The sequence below is a fragment of the Drosophila virilis genome, unplaced genomic scaffold (assembly GCF_030788295.1).
Source record: "Drosophila virilis strain 15010-1051.87 unplaced genomic scaffold, Dvir_AGI_RSII-ME tig00002027, whole genome shotgun sequence".
Lineage (NCBI taxonomy): Eukaryota > Metazoa > Arthropoda > Insecta > Diptera > Drosophilidae > Drosophila > Drosophila virilis.
This window is the reverse complement of record NW_027212883.1, coordinates 333,046-355,000: the sequence shown is the minus strand read 5'-3', so window position 1 is coordinate 355,000 and position 21,955 is coordinate 333,046. Positions and strand designations below refer to the sequence as shown.

Below are 21,955 nucleotides of genomic sequence, written 5' to 3'. Positions count from 1 at the left end.
ATTTTGACAGCTAGCATTGGGTTCCATCAGCTCAAAACTATAAAGCTTCGGCAAGTTGGAAAAATTGAGAGCTGCACAACTATGCGTACTGAATTTCTTATAAATTATGCAGAAGACGCGATTTTTATTCGACAATGCTAAGAAGTGGAGTCTTATAGTAAGATTAGCTGTAAAAAACGTCGGGTTCTGCTTAACTGACCGCAAAAGCCTGCTGCTCAAGTGCTCCCGTTATATAGATGAATAGAAAATATAGAAGGAGTTAAAGTCTGCGTAAAAGTTCTATAATTTTGCCAAGACGACAACGATTGAAGTATCTGCTGATTGAATTTAATCACCTCACATCCGCAGGTATCATTACTTCCACAACGAAATTATCGTAAATTTATTACGTACCAAGTACTTACGGTACTAAGTTTGTGGCTTACGAGCTTTAGTGAGAGAAGTTTCCAAGTTGCCCGCCCAAAGCCACCAGAAACGGGCGACCTGCTAATCGCCCCATAATCCACCGTTTACATATAATTAAATGGATTACATTTGCCCTACGTCATTATTGTTAGACGGCGTCGCGACAAGCGCAGGGGCGTGCTGTTTATATACCTCGCGCGCCGTATACTTAGATATAGCTACGCCAGACGCGGCTGCCCCTGCCACACGCTGTCGGAAAATGCCACATATTTCAGAAACAGTAACAGAATGCTGATTTACGAAATTGAACGTATATCACCTGCGCTGATCGAGCGACAGTACCCGGAACTGGAGTTCATCTTTATTCCACCAGGATTACCCCACATGGGAGGATCATGCGATCGAGATGTTTGCTTAGACTCACCAACCGTACCAAGTGGTTTCAACCGTCACTCGAACCACTAGCAGTCGACGACATCGTCAGAATAGTAGACGACGGTACCAAGTGAAATGGTTGGACAAGAGAAGTTGTCGTAGACGTGCACCGTTCAAAGCATCACCAGTTGGTAATACACTGAACGGGCGTTCAGGAATAACAGGATGGGGAATGTTATGGGGCGAAGTGTTCATAGCTGTTGTCACTAAGTTCCATGGGGTGTCTTAATTTTTTTTGTAAACAGCGCTCGATTAATTCACTGGAAGCGCACCTGCTGAATTAGTTTGTAAATACGAAAGTCGATGGCACGCAGCTGCACAATTTGCTTTTACTTCGTTGTTCATTCAGAATTGCAAGTAGAAGAACGTAAGCGAGTGTGGATAATTAATGTAAGTCTCGTTAACTTGTAAATATAATTTTTTAATAATGGAGAAATAATAACGATTTCAGCGAATCGTGCCGTACCTTACCTGTAACAAACAATACTAGACAACAACTTCAAAATAGTTGTTTATTTGGAAGCCAAAAATCCCTGCAAAATACGTACGCCGGCACCAGCCTCGGTTCCAACAGATAGTTTTAATGATTCTGCCAGTTCGGTTTGGCGACTGATCTTCAGACAGCAAATATAATAAATTATGATGTAGAGTAAGAAAGCAATGACCAGGGTGATGCAGCTGCTCATGATTAGACAAGCTTATAACTTATCCTGTAAGTTACTTATGTGTTGCAGGTTCTTCATGCTCATTTCATGGGCAAAAGCGGATACCGCTGGTTTTTTTCTCAGTGCAAATTCAATGAAGAAATACAATGACTTTTTTCATACATTGGTGAGATGTTTATTTTAATTTCTTTAATACAATGTCATCTAAAATGGTTGGGTTGTTCAGGTTTATTTTCGAAAAAGTTATTACAAATATTAAATTTTCTTATTGTGTTATTACAATCCTGTTCTTCTCTAAAATTGTTTCATAAAAGTGTTCTGTGTCCAGACTGTCCGCTTTCTGAATGGGTATCAAGGGTATGTTGTGTTTGTGCAAAATCCAAATGTATGTAACAGGCAGAAGGAAGTATCTCCGACCCCACAAAGCATATATATTCTCGATGTGCATTAATAGCCAAGTCTATCTAGCCCTGTCCGTCTGTCTGTCTGTCCGCCTGTCCGTATGTATCAACGCAAGGATCTCAGAACCCATAAGAGCTAGTGACTTGAAATCTGCCTGCGCAGATCGAGTTTGTTTCCGACAATCGATAACTTACTCTGTTTCCAAGCAATCGATATCGATATCCTGTTTTTTGGGCGCCAAACTTGACATATAGCTTCTAAATTAGAATATATATATGCATTTGATGTTGGAAGAAGAGGGTTCAGGGTATCCCCTAGTCGGGAGCTCCTTACTAGAACCCCTTACTTGTTTTAAATTAGTTTGGTGTTGGAATAAGAGGGTTCAGGGTATTCCCTAGTCGGGAGCTCCCGACTAGAACTTCTTACTTGTTGTTATTAGACTTTGTTCTTTTTAAGGAAATCTGTGCATTTGTATTTTAAATATTTGATTATTTACTGACTCTAATAGCTGACCCTGTTTGAACTTAATTTGCTCCCAATAATAAAAATCAGGATTTCATGCTATTACTCTTAATTCAGTACCCAGTTTGCTTATGCTACGGGCAAGCCGGCGATGAACTCCTAAAGTGGCCAGCAATGTTTCTATATGTCTGATGTCCGTGGTAAGCACATGCCTCATGAGTTTCTTGGCAGGTATTACTGGTCTCGGCAGCGTAAGTTTTCTATGATGCCACATTAGTCGTATGTTCTAAGCACCCATATTCGTCCCAGATTACTACGTTACCATCTATTATAAGTTTGTGTAGTCATTAGTCATAGAACATAAACAAATAGTTTTTGAATTAATAAAAATGTGAACGTCCTTATGGACCACTCCTTCCCAAGTATGAATTGTCGTTCCCAGATCGGCCCTATAACTTCTTTTTATGCATAGCGGTGGAAACGTATTCCCTATTCGTTTGTTTGTTATTATCCAAACTTTGTCCCCTCATTAGTATTCTCTGTTGCTTGGGTTTGCGAGAGTGTGCGTAAAAAATTTGTAGTCCAAAATTGTTTGTCATGCATCTTATAGTTTCAGAGTTCAATGACCTTTCGTTGTCACCATACACAGTCAGTTGAGCGAACCACGGAATGCTTAAAGAAAATATCAATGCACGTCAGAAAATACTTCTTGTTAATGGTAAAACCATAGATGTGGAGAATTTTGCGGGATAAGATGGGACAGGAGTTATTTAGGACCTGTTTGGTTGGTTGTCGGTTGTATTTTGACACAGAAAATATTCTAAAAATTCCATCTTTTTCCGAAGCACCTAATTCATTTTTCGTATGCTGCTATATGAGCTCTGTTTTGTTCTACTGTCATGATTGTTCTTTGCTTAGTTTTATTCGTGATATCTACGACGAGATGTGTGGCATGTCTAAATGTGATTAATGGTAATGACTTAACTTCTTTGCTAATATTTCGAGCTCGGTTAATGATCAGTGCAAATATTCTACTTTCCACCCACACAATTGCGAGCAGTTCCCTTCCAAGTCAAACAGCTGACTAAAGTCAGAGTGAGCAAGCATAACGTCCTCCGTCTGTTGCAATTTTTTCAAGTTGTTCTGTTGTTAATTTAATTTAGACATTTTTAAGTGATTGGCACCTCTTTTGCAATTTTCATCGTCTAAAGTGTCTGTTGGAGGGTTTCATAGCGAAACCCATATGAAACATCTTTAGTAAATTGATAGACTCAAAAATTATCTGAAGTTGAAAAAAGAAGAAGCGGGCTGGAAATCTTTAATATTTTTATCTTGGATTTTCTCCGGGACACTCTCATGACTGCGTCGCACAATATCTTAAGGACTTTGTCGATGTCTGTAATGTGCTCTTCTTTTATTGTATTATTACTATGTAAAAGTGTCATATTTTGCCTATTGTTATACGGATATTCGAACGTTCTTTTAATTCCATCTGCCAAACGTTGTTAAAACTCCTTGGATAAGATTACAAATTTGCATAAATTGCTCCTCCATCCGTAGTAGCCACCGTGCCAATATTATAAAGCATTGACTCGTTTGGGACTTCGAAGGTCTCCGGTATTTGTTTGTTGATTTGGGAAAAATCTTCTCTGACGGCGACCGGTACGTCTGCGTCTTCAATGTTTATGAAGTTTTCATTCTGACACCTTGTAAAACTAAATAGGTTCCGAGCCGTGGTCATGCTCAATCATATTTTGAATCAAATGGATCTTTGCATTGAACTTTTTAAACCGTCGAAATCGTTTAAGCTATGCAAAATAAAAAAAAAAAAAAAGAATTTTATAATGAATACAAGGATAAGACATTCTCTATCATTTTGATGGTGACTTTTTTAAAAGTTTTTGTTTTCGCGCCGACTTTTGACGACTTTTCAACTACATATAACTTCTCACACGCTCGATTCATATCCGTTGTTGAACCTGATCTCCCAAACGCCCAATTAACGAATTCGATAAGTTGATTTATAAACTTTTTTAGGCTAATGCCTGTCGACTATGTGTTACGAACTAACTTAACATAACAGAATCTCACGAAATCCATTGGATGAGGGAAAGGTCCCGACAGAACGCTGACTTGGCGCCCAGTGCCAGTTCTTAGCTTATCCGTGCGTGCGTATTTTATTATTATAATTATTATTAAGATTAACAATAATACATTCATTCTATAAGTAATACAATAATAAATTACAGGAAAAGAGCGGTAGCGTCCAAGACTTCAGCTCTACTTAAAATATTTACTTTTAAATTTGACTGGTTGAGTTGCATTATTTTATAAAGATTTAAATGTAATCTATGAGAATGAGTATAGGTTGCTTGATGGTAATGAGTTAGGGAGTGAGTTCTCCTTATATTTTCCAGTTTTCGGCAGGTATTTAGAATGTGGGTGGTCGATGGCTCATGACCACATTGCGGACAATTAGGGCTACAGTCTCTGGTCAGCGTGGGTGACGCGGGGCAACGCAATTTATCCAGATGTGGATTGGCCTCCTTATACATGTGCTGATAAAATGACCAGCTCCCGATAATATGAGATCGTAAATGGTGTTGAACGACATTTAGTATGTCCTCTTCAGCAGATAAAATAACCATAAAGGTGGGATACTTCGATATTGATTTAACTGCAGTAGCGACTAGCTCGTTTCCTATAATTCCTTCGTGACTAGTTACCCAAAATATGTGAAGTTTTGCAGGGGTTTTTATAAGTGAGTCTCGAATCTGGACTATTGTTGGGTTGGAGTTGAAAATGTTGCATTTGGCATCGACAATAGAGACCGTCGGTGGAGATGATACATTTTTCAAATTTTTTGATCGACACCCGCAAACGCGGTGATATCATCTCTATTTGTGTCTTTGCGGAAAGAATCGCAATTGGTGCAGTTTTTTAGAAATTAGTATTGGGCGCTGTTGATAGAAGATGTGCGCAGAAGCCATGCTGGTGATATGTGTTTCGGTGGTGGTGGTATCTGAATGTATGACACACCAACCAAATATTGGCAATGCATATTCTATTTTGGAGAGTATTCGGACCCTTGCGACATTCGTTAGAATATTAATGGTAACTAGTGAGTGATACGAGGTATTCAGTTTATTTTTCGAATCTCGCTTAAATATAAATAAGAACCAATATTGGAACCAAACCAACCAAAACCAGTTATCGAAATACACTCCGGGTATCTGTACCTGTATGCATTCTTTGGCAAAATTATTAAAGCTTAAACTAGTGTATGTACAGCTGGTTTTTTTTTTGCAGATATGCAAAATTTCATCAAGATCGGTTAGGAAACACAAAAGAAAAAACACATTTCCACGGCAGCAAGCGCCAAGTCCAAGAATTTCTGTATACATACATACACATACAGATACACATCCATGTGCGTCTGCTTAAAGTTCTGTCAACAAAATTGCTAAGTATTTAAAATCTCTTTTTTCTCATTATGACTTATAATTGGTGTGGCTGTTGAGTAGAGGCGGTGGCAAGTGGTGTGGTCTGTTGCGGATTCGAACGCTACCGAGGAAACTTTTTTTTTGCATGTTGAGTTGGTATTTCGGTGACTTGGTGTTGGCTGTCTGAATTGATCGAAATTGGAACATGTTTATCATGAATTTAACCAAACAACTCCCGATTTGCTGATTCAGTTTTGTATTTTTGAAAGAAGTTGGTTTTCTCGAAATTGACTTGTTGTAGCAATTGAGTCTTTATTGGGAAATGGTGGTGCCTTGAAGATCAGACAGGACCTCCCATTTGCAAATGGGGTGTAGGGTGGGAGAAATAAATGTGAGGTCTATATGTAAAAATGTTCTATGGGTGGAAAAAAATGTTACAGTGCCATTGTGATTGCTCTGATTAAATGTTTTACTTCGGAACTGCTGCGACTGGAGCCCCAATCGAATCCACAGGTCTTGAATTCGCCGGTCAGCATTAGTGGTACATAAAAGCATTTATTATTGCAAAAAATTCGTTGACAGAAAATTATTGAGCTGGTGGAATGTAGCTGTTGAGATTGTAGATTGAAAAGTAGTTATGATCCGAAAACAGAAGGCGCACGTCAGACGCGTGCCAATAATGAATTTCCTTTTGCGCCCATAATCTAATTATTCGCACACATATGTGCATGTGTTTCTGGCGCCCGAACCACAGAAATCACAAAAACTTCACAGGCAACCAACAGGCACACAAGCGCATAAATTGTTCTATTCATACACAAAATATGTAAGTATGCGTGAATAGCGAGCCCCATTTTTTAAAATGTACACATGTCAACGCTTGGGTACATTTACCAACGATAGCGAGCTAAAATGAAAGAATTTCACAACGACGTGGCAAACCCTTTCATGATTTCATATTACTCGTCCCTTCAAAAGGCTAGAAATGCTCCAACATTTGAGAAAAAATTGTGCGCACTTTAGCTTGTCGGACAACAATCCCTAAGCATAAGAGAGTACTGAAAATAAGTGCGAGCGAGATAAAAATAAACAGCTTTGCCGTTCTATCGCATAAATCCTACGGAAGAGAGTAAGCCAAGCAATTTCCTGTGTACCTTACTCCCTTCCTCGCGATTTCGGACCAGCCGATATTTTAGCGCTCACTTTCCTTCTATGCCATGTCCAGTCTCTATGTTGTTTGGTTAGTAGTATTATTGAGAAAACAACTTATTAAAATAGAAGCACAGAAAACAATCACAATTGCAATTGTTTGATAGAATTTGAAGCAGAAGTGTATGAATGTGTGTGAACATGAATAATATTTACCCGATTGGCTCAAAAACAGGATTTTGATATCGACTTTTATCGATTGCTAGGTAACGGAGTAAGTTATCGATTATCGCAAACACTTACAGCTTAAATTTGATGTATCTATCTCTTCTGGTATCATTGTGTTCATACATAGGGACAGACGGACGGACAGACATGCGGACGGACAAACAGACGGACATGGCTAGATCGAATTGGCTATTGATGCTGATCAAGAATATATACACTTTATGGGGTCGGAGATGCTTCCTTCTGCCTTTTACATACATTTGAATTTTGCACAAATAGATTATACCCTCTGTCTGGCTACGCAGCCAAAACAACTGGAGCGACCTCGCAACTGATAAGAGCAGCATCTTAATTTATCTTATAATGCTCCCTCTGCAAAGCAGTTTCCTAAATTTCGCTCTTAAGAATATATTTACATAGAACTGCCGCTCTTCGCTGTAACGATCGTTTTATTGCCCTAGCTTAACTTATGCGAAGGCCTCAACGCTGCGCATCGAGTTAGTTAAAATCGTTCGCTTCATGCATTTGGTACACATCGGCTACTTACATTACTCAAAATTATTACTAATAATTGTCGCTTCGCTAAAATTGGCACGTACCAATTTGGGTTTGCTAGTCTATATAACACTATTGTTCTTAAATAATAAGCACAGACCAATTCGGGTCTGCCTGCTTTTCGTAACTTTAAGAAATATAGAAACATATTGGAACACAAGAAATAAAATAAGGTCAATTATTTCTATTAACGAAAGCTATTGAAAAAGCTCAATAGCGAAACAGTTTGATGACCCCGACGTGAATATTGTTGTAAGATTATTTGCTTTTCATTAAAGCAATAATCTTAAAAGACACCACCTGACATTTTGTTTTTTGCACTTTATATACTACCTACTCTTTCGGTCGCTTAAAGTCTTTGCTTATTCGTGCGGTACTTATGTAAAAGCTATTGCCGTTGCTTCGTTACAAAGCTTGACACTCGCGTACGCCGAAGTTATTACAGCTAGTGTTCTTTGAACGGTTTGCATGTACTAGCGATCACCGTTGTTAGTTACTCAGCTAGTTTCGCACACGCTTTCTATCAACGCTTCTAATGGCAACCGAAAATAATACCTCTAGTGCAGTGCCCTCTGCAAACAGGGTGACTTTTCTGAAGCGCAAAGCCATTTTAATTTATGACAGTTTGCAAACACTTCGAAATGCTCTAACTAATTCGCCACTTAGTGCAATTGATGAGTGCGGTCTTAGTGTTGGGCTGAAGCAAATCGAGCGTCTTTAGACCTCATTTGATATTACTCACACTAGCCTCGAAGAACTAGACTGATAAAATCGGTAACCAATTGCGTGAGGACTTTGACGAGTTAGCAGTTTCTATGAAAATTTCGGTTCGGAGTGAAATTGCGAAACGTGTCTCGATATTGCCCTGCTCAACATTTCGCGACCAATCTGTGCTACCCTCGCAGACAGTTAGAGCTAAGGTACGTAGGCTAAGGCCTACGTTCAGTAGTTGTTACACATAATAGGCCGAATTTTATTCTATGTTTACAACCGTCATAGAAAATCATCCTCATTTAGCAGATATCGAAAAGCTGCACCATCATCGATCGCGCCTGAAGGATTCAGCGCTGGACATGATTTGATATAACAAACGATAATTATGCCATAGCATTTAATTTATTGGAGACAATAGATAGACGTTTGGCTTTTCAGGCACACATACTTGAGATATTGGGGGTCAAGAGGGTGGCAGGTGGATCGGTCGTGTCGCTAAGAGAGTTATCCGACCAATTCAACGCACATATTCGGGCGTTAAAGAGCATGGGCAACTCCAAACAGATCGCTGGATGCATCATTGTGCAGATTATTTTACAAAAGCTAGACCCAACATCACAAGCCAAGTAGGAAGAAAGGCTAGAGGATTCGTCGTTCGTCAGCTTAATACCATCGTGGGAGCATATGGCTAAGTTTTTGGAGCAGAGATGCCGAACAATGGAAACAGTAAATTTTGCTATGGCAAGCTGTGCCCCTAGCTATCAGGTGTGGAAAACTATAGCAATTAACACAAGTAGATCGTCATTTATCGCCAATAACCACAACTCCCCTGTCTGCATCTTTTATGACAGCCCTGGTCATAATATATATAATTGTTTCCGATTTGGAAATTTGACCACTGCATTACGGCTAAGGGAGGCAAAACGAGTTGCATTGTGCTTGAATTGCCTAAAGAAAGGTCACCAATTGCGAGTATGCAGCTCTGGATGCTGTCGGACCAGCAGGGCGTAACATCATTTCCTGCTGCATTAAAATTATTCTGTATTTCCGTCTGGTCAGCTGACTGAGCCTAATTCATCGCCGATAGCCCATTCCTCTCTACCTCCACATCTCTTGTTGCCCAGTATTTCAGTAGTGATGTTGTCGTCTTGACTACGGCGATGATCTTTGTTTAATATCTCTCCGGCACTTTGATACCTTGTCGTGCCCTTTTGGATTCCGGTTCTCAGCTTCACCTTATAACGTTGAGCCTTGCTCAACACCTTCAGCAAAAGAAGCACAAGTCCTCAGTCTCAGAATCACGGATTTAATCGTGGGAAAGGATGGAGTCGCTCGCGTAGCCATTTTGCGCACCGCAACAGGAGACACGAGAAGAGCTGCAAACAAGCTGTGCCTACTGCCCATCAGGGAATCTGTTGAAAGCCCATGCCTTCCAACGGGGGAGAATGTCTGGCTACGCAGCCACAACAACTGGAGCGAACTCGCAACTGATAAGAGCAGCATCTTAATTTATCTTATAATACTTACAATACATCGTCCACTTGCATTACTCAAAATTTTTACTAATAATTGTCGCTTCGCTAAAATTGGCACCTACCAATTCGGGTTCGCTAGTCTATTTAACACTAGTGTTCTTAAGTAATAAGCACAGAACAATTCGGGTCTGCCTGCTTTTGGTAACGTTAAGAAATATAGAAACAAATTGGAACACAAGAAATAAAAGAAGGTTAATTATTTCTATTTGTGAAAGCACTAACCAAACAACATATAGACTGGGCATGAGTACAGGAAAGTAGGCACAAAAAGTATCGGTGGCATCGGGTGCAAGCACGCGAGTAAGGGAGTATGATATACATATGATGTATTTTTGAACCGCTTACTCTACAGGAAAGTACTTGGCGCACTCTCTACCATATGATTTGTGTACCCAAGCGTTGCCATGTGCGCATTTAAAACATTTTGGACTCGCTATTCACGCATACTTGCATATTTTGTATATGAATAGAAGCATTTATGCGCTTGTGTGCCTGTTGCTTGCCTGCCTGCCAGTCTGTTTTTTAAGATTTTGAGGAATGAAATTTGTGTAAAAATAATAATCTTTAAGATATTAAAATATACCAAATTAAAAAAAAAAGGAGCGATTATATATTTATAGTTTTAATAATTTTAGTGATCAGTCAGGTGCTTGCCAAAAGTTGCCCCATTCGGCCCAACGGGCTGCTGCAGGTAATAAGGGGTCAACATTCAATCATCAAAATCTTAAAAAAAGAGGGCGCGCGTCAGACGTGTGCCAATAATGATATTTTCTTTTCGCCCATGATCTGCCCATACACTGACATTTGTATGTGTGTGTCCATGTGTAGAGGTCGAAAATAAGAAATCCCAAAATTTTGTTAAATTTGCATCGGGGACAGGCAGGCAGGCAAGCAACAGGCACACAAGCGCATAAATGCTTCTATTCATATACAAAATATGCAAGTAAGCGTGAATAGCGACTCCAAAATATTTTAAATGCACACATGGCAACGCTTGGGTACCCTTACCAACGATAGCGAGCTAAAATGCAAGAATTTCGCATCGACATGGCAAACCCTTTCTCTATTTTATATTACTCGTGCCTTCAAAAGGGTAGAAATGCCTCAGCATTTGGGAAAAATTTAATTTTTGCGCAGTTTTGCTTGTCGGACACATACACACACACTCATTTAAACGATCCCTAAACATAAGGAGAGAGCATTGAGAGCTGAGAGTAAGTGCGAGCGAGATAAAAGTTAACAGCGTTGACGCTCTACCGCAAAAATCATATGGAAGAGAGTGCGCCAAGCACTTTCCTGTAGAGTAAGGGGTTCAAAAATACATAATATTTATATCTTACTCCCTTACTCGCGTGTTTGGACCCGATGTCTCCGATACTTTTTGTGCCAACGTTGTTTCTACGTGATGTCCAGTCTATATGTTTGGTTAGTGGTGAAAGCTATTGAAAAAGCTCAATAGCGCAACACCCTCTTCACCCATTTTCAATGGGTTCAGGGTATAAAATGCAATGCCAATGAAAAATTTGGCTAAATACCAATCCTTTGGGATTGTGAAATATACCAAGTGCAAGTTTGGTCAGTCTGTCCGTATATATCAACGCAAGGATCTTAGAACCTATAAGAGCTAGAGACTTGAAAATTTAGCTGAAGGTTCTCCTAGTCCATGCACAGATCGAGTTTGTTTCCGATAATCGGTAAAAATCGATTTCGAAATCCTGTTTTTTGAGCAAATTGGGCAAATAATAAGAGCTATAGTCAACTAAAGTTATATGTTTACCCTAGAATAGTATATATATCAGGTATCTTTCATTTCATACCTATAGCCACCTCCTCACTACTACCTCATAGCTTTAAATCAAGTTATAAACTTAACTTGTATTGCCAATTTAAGCTACAATTTGTATGCAACTTACTATTTTATAATACACCAATATTCTATGGTACTATAAGATATACAGTAGAAACACACAACATTTATGTATTTGGCGCACGTGTTAGCAGCAGCAAGCGCAAAATCCAAGAATTTCTGTATACATGTACACACATACATTCATGCGCGTCTGCTCCGAACTCTATCAACAGTATTGCAATTGCGATTGTATTGTTTTCTGCGCTGCTATTTGAATTCGTTTTTTCTCTTCTTGTTTTAGTTTAATTTGCGTTGGCAGACCAACCTAATCGAGATTGCCTTCGAATTAAAACAGTAATAAAAGATTGGAGTGACTTTTCATCTCTGTCCCTGTTTATTACTCAATTGCCATTGCCATTGACTCAGTAATTGCTGATCAACGCAACAAACCGTAAAAGCTAAGAAAAAGAGCTAAAACTGTTGCCCTATTTAGAATTTTTTTTGCTTACCAGCCATTCGGCCATAAACTCTTTAAAAAAAAATTGTTTTTAATTAATTTGAGGGGTGGCACATACATTTCGAAAACTGCCTTTCTTATTGGTGAAAATGGGGTTCAAGGAGTTAATTAGTGAAGTTTCATGTTTTTATTCATTATCAAAGATAGTTACGAATTTTTCGAGTTCAGTTTTAAGATTTGCCTTAAATATATTTTCAAATCCCTACATTGGAACTTATTGAAAGCGTGTTTCAGCGATTTTGAAAATTTCGTTCGCGACAGTGGTAAATTGCCGGAAAAATGTTCTATGAAAGTATGTTCTTTATCGTTGTTATTTTTTAATCCATTTGTCATATATTTGAAAATCCATTTGAGACGTGCTTCACACTTTTCTCAATATGTAAGCCTTCCCCCGATAGAAAGTTTAGGTCAAAGATTGTTTGGAAAAAACTTTAAGTTGCATCCGATCGGCCCTAAACTTACTTTCAAAGCCCTTAATTTCATTCGAGTTTTAGCGATTTTAAAAATTCCATCCGCAATTGTAAATTGACGGAAAACAGTTCAAGTTTCGTCCAAACGAAAGTTTATTTTTCTGCTGGACGATTCTCACCACAAACCAACATTGCCGAAAACTTTGGGTCTAACTTATTGTTATATATTCGATTAATTTTAAACAAATTTTTAAATAGACGGAGTTTGAGAAAGTCCGAGAACATTTAAATTGTTTACTGATGAAAAAGTTGTATTTAAAATTCTATGTACAAAACTTGGTCAAGGCCTTGTATTCGCGCTACCAATTTATAAGCTGACACACGACAGGCTATGGCTCAAAACAATCTCTTTGCTTCGCCTGGATTGAAAACGAAACGTAAGCAAGTGAACAAAATATTTTTATTTATGTATAGTGCAAGATAGGTTTTTCAAACTTTTTTGAAGAGCGCGAGTGTTATTTCTAAGAGGCAGAGAGCTCACTGTCGAGGTGAGGGATGTGACAGAATCAGCGACAGCTGCTGAATACAACATTGGTTTTTCAGATGTAGGACACAAATGTATATAAAAAAAATAGGATTCGTAACAGACACAATTTGGCTGTGAGCAAGTGTAACTTACCTCGTTTCCCAGAAATCTATAGAAATCGATGTCGAAATCCGGTTTTTTGTGGATTATCTCGGAGCCTAAAAGAAATAGCCCAGAGAAATGTGGTATAGTATACACAGATCGAATATATTTGACTTTTTAGATATGTCCGCGTACCACAAAATGAAACAAGAAACTAATTTTTAGAGGCTTAGTATATGGCTTTGGTATTAAGATACATTTTATGCTGCATTTATGCCCCAAATATTTAAATGCATGTATGTATTTGTAAAAGGAAGCTAGATTTTTTATGTTGGCAGCTCTGGGCGAGATTCATCAATAGTCGAGTCGAACTAACTATATCCGCCTATCATGTAAGTTAACACAAATAATTCACAAATTGTCGCAAGAGCAGATAAGTGCGCTACAAAGTAGCGAACCATGCAACAGTGCCCAGGCTAAGAACGGTCACAAGGCGCCAAGGCAGCGTTCTGTCGATGTCGCTGCCCCTGACCATAGACTACGTGGGATAGCTTTAAGTAATCATAAGTTTAGTTTATGTGGAACGGTCAAGAAGTATAGGTGCCCAGTAAATAAAAAGATATAACTCCAACTTGTTGATTGACGGCCAACAAAGTCGAGCTCCGCACTATATAAACCAACGACGAATTTAAGTTAAAACGTGTGTGAAAAAGCCGCGAAAAAAAACTAAAATAAAAAAAAAACAAAAACAAAACCCCAAGGGGCCAAGACCCTAGCAGTTGAGCGAGTAAATTGAATTTAAATTCATGAATGCAACACGCTAACAAGCCAGACGATAGTGAAATAAATAGTTCATGTAAGTGAGACGTTCAATCCGTTTGTAAAACATAATAACAGAGTGACTTTAGACTTAGTACAGATAGTGCTAGTACGAGGAACTGTTACCGACTTACAAGGAAAGTTTATCGAAAAACCAAAAACAAGAAGTAGTGAATAATATCAATAACGAACAACTAATTTAATTGAGAGAGTCTGCCTTATATAGTGCACTACTGCACCAAGATTTTGAAGAAAAATTATCAGCATCAAAAGAACAGATATAGTAGTGTACTTACCAGACAAAATTATATGGAAGGTTATTTGTAGTAAACCCTTCGACATTATAAAAGCCTATACCATAATTTGATGGCCACAAAGAAAATTATGTCTCTTGGCGACATATGAATGACAGTGTTTAAGCGTTATGACGGTAGCGGTTGCAATAATTCGCAACAAAATTGGTCGCCCTGCAGACGCAACACTAGCCTCAAGGCATAGGAGTGTCTCAAGAAAAATCCAAGCTTATCAGAATATTAAACATTTTTACTGACCACCAACCGTTAACAAGTGCTATGTCCGAGAATACCATAACCTTAGCTTAAAAAGATGGAAAGCGTTTGTGGATGCACATAACGAACATGTTTTTCATAAGCCAGGTAAGAACATGTTTTTTATAAGCCAGGAAAGAAAATTACGTTTCTGATGCTCTACCACGAAAACTAGTAAATGCCTTAAAAGATTCGCCTGATTTAGAAATGGCCACTACTCATAGAGGGGAATCCCTTACTGATACGATAGATACAACAGACAAACCAGTCAATTATTTTTGGTACCAAATCGTAATTGAAAAACGGAACTTCCAATGCTTAAAATCTCTCATACTCTTTTAAAATAAACTACGACTCATTGTACGATTTTCAGACCACGAGTCTCTTTTACAAACACTACAAGATATAGTTAAATTAGATGTCGTAAATGCAATATTTTGCGAACTCCCAATATTAGCTTCCATTCAACATAAATTAGTTGAATAATTTCCATCAACCACATCTAGGCACTCCAAATATCTTGTAGTGGATATTACCAATAAAACCGAGCAGAGAGAATTCATGACAATGGAACATAATTGAGCCCACCAAGCCGCGCAAGAAAATATGAAACAAGTACTTCGCGACTACTTTTTCCCCAATATGAGCCATTTAACATCTGAAATAGCTGCAAATTGCAAAACTTGCTCAATGGCAAAATACAACCGCCACGCACAAAAAAACCATCCCATCGTATACCGGTGAAATTACCCATATCGATGTTTTTTCTACGGACAAAAAAAAATGTTCTGATATGCATCGATACATTTTTCAGCCTATTAATCCAAAAGGGATCGTTCTATTAAAGCACCAATACTTCAATTAATAACCATATTTAACAAGTAAGAAGTCCTAGTCGGGAGCTCCCGACGAGGGGATATCCTGAACCCTCTTCTTACAACATCAAATGCATATATATATATATATTCTATTTTAGAGGCTATATGTCAAGTTTGGTGACTCTAGCTCTTATTATTTATTGCCCAAAAAACAGAATGTTTATGTTGATTTGTATCGATTGCTTGGAAACGGAGTAAGTGATCATTTTCGGAAACAAACTCGATCTGCGCAGGCACTAGGAGCACCCACATCTAAAATCTCTAACTTTTATAGGTTCTAAGATCCTATCGTTCATAAAAACGGCCAGACGGACAGACAGACAGACGGACAAGACTAGATCGACTCGGCTATTGATGCTGATCAAGAATATATATACTTTATGGGGTCGGAGATGCTTCCTTCTGCCTGTTACATACATTTGGATTTCGCACAAATACAATATACCCTTATACCCATTTTTGATGGGTTCAGGGTATAAAAACAAGTAAGAGGTTCTAGTCGAGAGCTCCCAACGTTCACCTGGCAGGATTCGAACACGCAACTGACCGCATTACTTGCTGTCGACTCTACTCAACAGCCTCACCAGCAAAAAAAAAATACTTTTCCGATAGGGCTCGAACTCGCGACATACCGTGTCACTTGCTATGCCTCTACTCAGCAGCCACACCAATAATTAAGTACTTATAATAAAATAGGAACGAAAAAAGCATTACAGAAATATGTCGCAATTACCATGCTGTAAGAATGCGAAGCAGACACGCATGAATGTGTGTGGGTACATGTAAACAGAAATTCTTACAGCTGCTGCCCCATTCAATTGCGCAGTTGCATATAACTTTAGTTTTTTCTTAACCGATCTTTATGAAATTTTCTAAAGAATATTTCATTGTACCATAGAATATTTGTATACTCGGAAAAAGTCAATTGCATTTAAATTGTGGCTTAAATTGGTTAGCAATAAATGTTGGGTTATTAACTTGATTTATAGCTGTGTGGTGGAAGCGGGGAGATGGTGATAGGTATAAAAGAAAGATACTTGACATATACAGTTTGTCAAGTAATTGTTTGCAAAATGAAAAACAGCACACAAATTCATTTTTAAACTTATATTTTATCGTTTTAAACTATTTTTCTTAATATTTTTTTTTTTGCATATAATTATTATTCTAAGTATTCTTCTTAGATATAAGGCACAAACATAACGAAATTCAAAACGCAAGCCTTTTAAGCGATTTTGCGTTTTTAACCGTTCACATCTTGCGTAATTTAGAGCTTTTTCCACTGCCTGGTCAACGAGTTTATGAAAGCTAATTCAATTATTTCATTTCCACTACCACATGGGGGAATCTGCTAAAGAATTGGCAAAAATGTTCTCAATTAAGCTAAGAACAATTTATAATATTATTAACCGCGCCGAAAAAGAAAACAGATTGGAATTAAAGAACTCCGGAAGCAGACCAGAGAAGTTCACTATCTCAAATACAATATACCCTTGTTACCAATTTTCAATGAGTTCAGGGTATACAAATAAAGACCATCTATTGTGACTACAATGGTTAAAAACAAACAAACAAACGACTTGGAAATAAATTGACACCGATATGCTCAGAAGAGGTTATAGAGTCCGATTTGGGCACGACAGTTCTTTTAGGAGGAGAGTGGTACATAAGGACAGCATAAAGTAAGCAACACCACTTTTCACATTTTTTTTTCGAACTAATTCCAAAATACGTATTATTTTATATTTTAGGCTTATGCAGTTATTACTCCTGACGACTTTTATTTTGTTATTGACATCTTAAACCTTACGATTACTCATGCTCGATATACATACCCATAATAGGCGGTGACGTGACAGTCTGGGACGAATACGGTTACTTAGGACATACAATTAACGTGACATCATACGAAACCTATGCCGATGTGACCAGAAATACCATAGACTTCTTTAATATAGAACACATTACAGACAGATTATCGCCGCAGACCTCAGACACATAGAGACATAACTGGCAACAATATAGGTTCCATCGACATGCTCGTAGCCTAAATATACTAGGCACTGCACTTATAGCGGGTAATAGCAGGAAATCCTTATTTTGATGATTGGGAACAAATTAAGTTCAAGCAAGGTCAGCTAGTAAATTCACTAAATAACCAGATAGAACTAAACACCGAAATCCAAAGTAAGCTTAACGAAATTACAAACTCCTTACCGCCATTCAGAAAACAGACGGTCTGTACACGGAACATTTGTAGGAAACAATTCTGACAAAAAATGTAATAATAATAGCTGAATTACAGGATTTATTACTCGCAATTACTTGATCAGCCCCACAACCCTACGCGAACGAAACAACGAATAAAATTCTTACGAATGTCAATGTAGCAGAGAATTTAGGAGTAGCTTACATTAAAACAGAACGAATATTTATTGTATTTTCTCATTAAATTCCCAAAACCAGAATTGGTTTGCAAAAAACTAAAGTTTATCCAGTCCAGCATGAAAGCCGAATTTTAGATTTAGAAGAAGGCAGTACGGTCGCTGAGTGTGGTGAAAACACCTTCGCTGTCAACGACTGTGATCGTACAGTGGGCACTACTTTCTGCAAAAGGGAGCAGATGTTAACCTGTGCTCAACAACTTGTATCGGGTCATTTGGACTCGGTTACTGTGGTCGACAAAAGGATGATTATTATCAATGACGCAACCATAAACGTCGAAGGTAGTAATGGGATCAGCTAGCAAACCTCCGGGATCTGCTGCTGCCGGCTAACTTTTGAGAAAAAGGTCTACTATAACAATACGCTGTATACCAACAACTACGGGGCACTGAAGAAAACACCTGCTGTATCCGTCATGGTCCAAGTCAACGTTACTAAGCATCTGAAACGGCTCAGTTTAGCTTCCATTTATGAAATTAGCATGAAAAACCACCAGAACATACATGACCTACAGACCAAGTTGCTAGCCAGGCCAATATTGAGCAGCTGCGTCTCGCCATAGATTTATCTATCTTGTTCGCCACCGTCTGAAAAATTAGACGCAAGCCGAGCTAGCCTAGCCATTGACTTTATCACTTTATCCGAGGACGGAATTCATTTGACCAAGGGAGGAGTTAACACAAATGATTCACAAAGTGTTGTAAGAGCGAATAATTGCGCTACAGAGTAGCGAACGATGCAACATAGCAATCGACGAAGTCTGACACTAGCATGCGCGCACTATGTTAATGCTTGGAATGCGCGCTCCAAGTGCCTAGGATAAGAACGATCACGAGGCGCCAAGCCATCATTCTGTATATGGTGCTGCGCCGAACCATGGACGGCGTGGGATAGCTTTAAATCCTCATAAGTTTAGTTTATAAGTTAACAACTAAACATATAAGATACACTCTCACAGTCATACATTGGTATTTCTAAGTACGCAACACACAATCATAAGTATTTGGTTGCCCTCAGCAACAAATACAACAACACGCAGCCTTAAGCATTTTGGTTGCCCTCAGCAACAAAGTAGTATTCTTGTAAACAATGCTGACCCGCTGTCAAGAGTTCTGCGCACAGCAACTGAAAACGGACACCCGTGCTGCTTGCGCAAGAATGCTGAGTCGGCATGCCGACTCTAGCGTATGGCGAGATGCGTTGGCTTCACAAGGCAAGCTTAAGCTTGAACATTTCTGTAGCCTCCAGTTTCAATCTAGATCGCAACATTATAAGACGAATAAATGATTAAACTCCGGCATTGCCGTCAATAAACATTATTTGTGTTATCAATCATAGTTGACCACGTCCAAGACGGGCAACTGGGAAAGTTCCCACAACCTAATCACATCGTTCCAACAGTCTCCTGTTGGATTCATCGCCACCCCATTAGGAGAAGAATTCACCTGTTGGATTAACCACACATCGTCGCCAGACAACGAAGTTACGACGGAAGACTTAATTGGTGCCCAACCAATAAATAGGAACCCATACCATGTAAGTTCATAAGTGATTTCAGTTTTGAAGAAATTATTCACGAACGCCACGTACCAATACGTGATTTTTATAAAAAAAAAAAAAAGTGTATTTTTTATTTTTTTTTATTATTATTAAGTTTTGTTTTATATTAATTTGTCTGTTATTATCTGGAACAACTTAAATTAAATTTATATGAATATTTACAACTACTTATTCTACAGGTAAGTCTAATATACTATTTACAGTGTCGACTATATAAATCGATCAGGGAGGTCTATTGGGTGAGACCTTCGCAGTCTCCTCCGCGTTCGGAGTCCTCCAATTCTACGCCTATTCAGAAGACGCCTATCCAGACGATTAGGATGATTTCTCAGTCGCGCTATATACTTTGCGGCCTGTATATTTATTACATCCCCTACTTTGGGCACTCCTAAGTCTTTTTCCAAGTCGGAGGTTCTCATATACCAGGGGGCACCAGACAGATATCGGAGCGTTTTTGCTTGGAGCACCCTGATTTTTGAAAGACTGGACTTTGCAGCAATGCCATATATCTGGATACCATAACGCCAGGCGGGAGCTATGCAGGATTTATGAATGGTGACTTTATTTTTTAATGACAACGCATTTCTACTGCTCAGAAGCCATCTTAGTTTTCCTATTCTGCTCTTAAGGGCTACAGAGATACTTGTGATGTGCTTGTTAAAGTTCAAGCGTCTGTCTAAGTGCACCCTTAAGTATTTCTGGCTGTTGAAGTGTGTCACCAATTGACCGCGCAAGAATACTCCCGGACATATATCCCTCCGTAGCGCATAAGTCACATTGGCGCATTTATTTAAGTTAAGCCAATATTCCAACGCTTGGCCCACATTTCAAATTTATGAAGATATTGCTGCAGGACGTCGGTAGCTTCGTAGACACATTTATTTCTTGATAAAACGGCTGTGTCATCTGCAAAAGTGGCGATTGTAAGGTCGTGTGTATTCGCGACTTCAATTGTAGAGCCAGTGGGCATATCGTAGGTAAAGAAGGTAAAGAGCGTGGGCCCTAGCACACTCCCTTGAGGAACGCCAGCCCCAATGGGCTTCATGTTCGACTCGACTCCATCTACTACTACTGAAAATGACCGGTTTGTCAAATAACTCTCCACTATCAAATATAGTTGAGGTGGCAACAAGGGCTTGATTGTGCAGAGTAGTCCATCATGCCAGACCCTGTCGAAGGCTTGTTTTATATCTAAGTACGCTGCCACTACGTACTCTTTGGCTTCGTAACCCTCGAGGATAAAATTCACCACCCTATTTAATTGTTCCGGTGTGCCATGAGATTTTCGGAACTAGAACTGAAAGGGGGGAATTTTTTCTTTAATTCTATCCATAGACAGCAGTCTCGTAAGCAGACAACGTTCGAAGAGTTTTCCGATCGTGGGCAACAAACTAATAGGCCTGTATGAGTCTAGGGACGAGGCGCTCTTTCCAGCCTTATGGATCATGCATATCCTCGCCTTTTTCCATTGGCTTGGAACATGCCCCAGTCTCAATACCGCATTAAAGATTAACACTAAAAATAGGACTGCTCTGACCGGCAATGCCTTAAGTGTTATGTTGTCGATCCCATCTTCGCCAGGAGCTTTTCTTGTCTTAAGTGCTGCTATGTGATCTGATACTTCGTTGGCAGTGATAGGAGCAACTGGGAGGCTTAGCTGGCCTGGGCTCTCCAGTGTTAGTTGAACCCTTCTGTTCATGCTTGCCGAACTTGTATTAAAAGGCTTAAAGCGATCCTCCAAGTCTTCGGCGAATGCATCAGCCCGTTCCTTTGGGGATCTGGCCCAAGATCCATCATCTGATCGGAAATTTGGGGGTCACTTGCTGTTTGTACTTTCTCGTCAGTCTCCATAGGGAATGACTTGAAGATTCATCTGCAGAAACATTTTCCAAAAAACGGTCGGTTTCCCTTTGTCTATTCAGCTGCAGTAGCTTTTTGACACGGTTCGACACTCTGCGGTAGATCCTGTCCACAACTGGATCTCCGGTTCGACAGTACTGCCTTCTAATCCTTCTCTTAATCAGCAGTAGTGTATGGATTGCTGGCGGAAGTCTCACTTGTGGTCGTGATCTTTCTGATCGGCTTACTGGCGCAGAAATGAGGGCTGCCGAGTGAACCTTGTTCAGGAATAGCGCATATACATCTTCCATGTCTTCTGGTGCAAGTATTTCCAAGTTTAGGTCTAGAGTTTCCTCTAGATCTCGTCGAAAAGCAGCAATGTTGGCTTCAGGAGGCAGCAGACGACCTTTAATTGTTTTGCCCTTTATAATACAGTCGTAACCAACTACTAGTGGGATATGATCAGAGG

At 39.1% G+C, this 21,955-nt stretch overlaps 1 long non-coding RNA gene across 6 annotated transcripts in view; it reads right to left on the bottom strand.

Annotated features, from left to right (window-relative positions):
- The window catches only part of LOC138911692 (uncharacterized), a 349,655-nt gene that overhangs the window by 1,774 nt on the left and 325,926 nt on the right, over positions 1-21,955 (bottom strand). For 2 of the 6 annotated variants that reach the window (XR_011417366.1, XR_011417364.1), the window contains 2 exons: positions 13,449-13,513; positions 1-4,177 (listed from right to left, as the gene is read on the bottom strand). The exon at positions 1-4,177 is cut by the window's left edge and continues 1,774 nt beyond it. This is a non-coding gene — a long non-coding RNA (uncharacterized lncRNA). Of the gene's footprint in view, positions 4,178-11,338; positions 13,514-21,955 lie in introns of those variants that run through there. The other 4 variants (XR_011417363.1, XR_011417367.1, XR_011417368.1 and 1 more) reach the window with 3 other exon arrangements.